Here is a 2,147-nt window from a genome sequence, read left to right as displayed (position 1 = left end):
GAAGGAATAAACTATTCTGAAACCTTTGCTCCAGTTGCTAAAATGAGCTCCATAAGAACATTGTTGTATGTTGCAGCAAATAAAAACTGGAAACTATTCCAACTGAATGTCAAAAATGCTTTTCTACATGGAGACTTGAAGGAAATAGTTTACATGAAACTACCTCCAGGATATGAGCAAAAGGAAGAAATGGCATGCAGACTTAAAAAGGCCATTTATGGATTGAAACAATCCCCAAGCGCATGGTTTTCTAAACTAAGCGAGGCTCTCCAGGAACTGAATGTTTGTTGCAAAAAGAAAGTCGGGTATAACTATACTGATAGTGTATGTTGATGACATTATTCTTACAGAAGACGATATTCCTTTCATGCAGGAGGTTAAAAACTTTCTCCATCGCAGGTTTGAGATCAAAGACCTTGGAAAACTACGATATTTTCTGGGAATAGAGGTCGCCCACTCCAAAGAACGCATCTTCTTATGTCAAAGAAAATATGCTTTAGATCTTCTAAAAGAAACCGGATTTCTCGGATCCAAACCAGCTGATACTCCCATGGATCCCTGTCACAAGCTGCGCACAGGTGAAGGAGAAGCTCTGGATGAAATTTCAGTCTTTCAACGACTAGTTGAAAGACTTATTTATCTTACTGTTACTCACCCAGACATTTGTTATGCTGTTAATGTCATCAGTCAATTTATGCATTGCCCAAGCACCACTCACCTTGATGCTGCCCATAGAATTCTGAAATACATAAAGAGTGCTCCTGGCAAGGGAATCTTGTTGACAAGAAATGACCACTCCAGAATTCTAGGATGTGCAGATGCTGATTGGGCAGGAGACCCAAACGATAGAAAGTCTACATCAGGATATTGTGTGTTTGTTGGAGGAAATCTAGTCACTTGGAAAAGCAAAAAACAAACTGTTGTGGCAAGATCAAGTGCAGAAGCTGAATACAGAGCTATGGCTCTATACACATGTGAATTGGTTTGGATGAAAAATTTCCTTAAGGACATTAGCATTGAAAGTAATGATCCAATGGAACTTCAGTGCGACAATCAAGCTGCTATATATATTGGTGCTAATCCCGTGTTTCACAAAAGAACAAAGCATATAGAAGTCGATTGTCACTTTGTTCGTGAAAAGGTTCAACAAAAGGAGATTGTTACTACTCATGTGAGCAGCGAAGATCAAGCTGCCGATATTTTCACCAAGGCATTGGCTCGTGAAAAGCATCAAATGAATATGCGCAAGTTGGGTCTCATAGATATTAGCATATCAACTTGAGGGGGAGTGTTATCGGATGTGCTATAGGTATTCCAGCTATAGCAAGATTATCTCTAGATAATCGTTATCATCATACCCAGTTGTGTATTCTCCTTCTTTAGGCCATCCTTTTTTGTTAAGTTGTTACGGCTGTTATCTTTGCCCTTATCACCTCATTGTGAGAGGTTCTTATATAAGGTTGTAATGGCTACATCAAAATCATCAGAATAAAAAGCCAGTCCTGTTCTCCTCGTGGATGTAGGTCGTCAGTGACCGAACCACGTAACTTTTGTGCCTTCTTGTTTGCAAACAAATATTCTTCGCATTTGCCAAGGAAGTTAACTGCCCAATCATTAAAAAAAAAATTATATGCAGGTTGGTGGTGTCACTCAGCAGGGGTGGTTGAAGGTGAACATATTTAGCATCTGGTCTGGCACTACTTCTTGGAGGGTGAGGTTCACTATGAAAGATCATATGGGTCGTAAATTTGTACCAAGGTTGGTTGAATCCGCCAACAGGTCTTGTAGAGAGTGGTATGGGTGGAGGGATATCTTAGAGATGATTCCTTCTCATTGTAAAATTGTGATTGGATCCTCTAGGAAGGATATCATCATGGATACAAAATGTATATTGGAAGGAAGAGATAATAAGAGCAAGCTTCTAAAGGATATAGTGGATAGGTTATGGAGCTATCAAAAGTTTTTAGCATGCAGCTTTGCTAGGATGAATGTTAAGGATACAAGGTGTGGAAAAGACAAGCCTGCGCACTGTTTCTGCTCCTTATCTGAATTGTAATTGTGAATTCTTCTTGTTTCACTGGTAGGGATCTACTTAACCCTAGCTTGTTAATAAAAAATAAAATATTAACGATTGTATAATTATCGCT

At 39.1% G+C, this 2,147-nt stretch overlaps 1 pseudogene; it reads left to right on the top strand.

The window, feature by feature from the left end:
- The first annotated feature begins 550 nt into the window (after positions 1–550).
- Positions 551–1,282, top strand: LOC149840695 (secreted RxLR effector protein 161 pseudogene; annotated as a pseudogene).
- Positions 1,283–2,147: the final 865 nt, after the last annotated feature.

The sequence above is a fragment of the Nuphar pumila genome, chromosome 4, assembly GCF_984573655.1.
Source record: "Nuphar pumila chromosome 4, dmNupPumi1.hap1.1, whole genome shotgun sequence".
Lineage (NCBI taxonomy): Eukaryota > Viridiplantae > Streptophyta > Magnoliopsida > Nymphaeales > Nymphaeaceae > Nuphar > Nuphar pumila.
The sequence above is the reverse complement of the archived record's forward strand: the minus strand, read 5'-3'. Positions and strand labels throughout refer to the sequence as shown.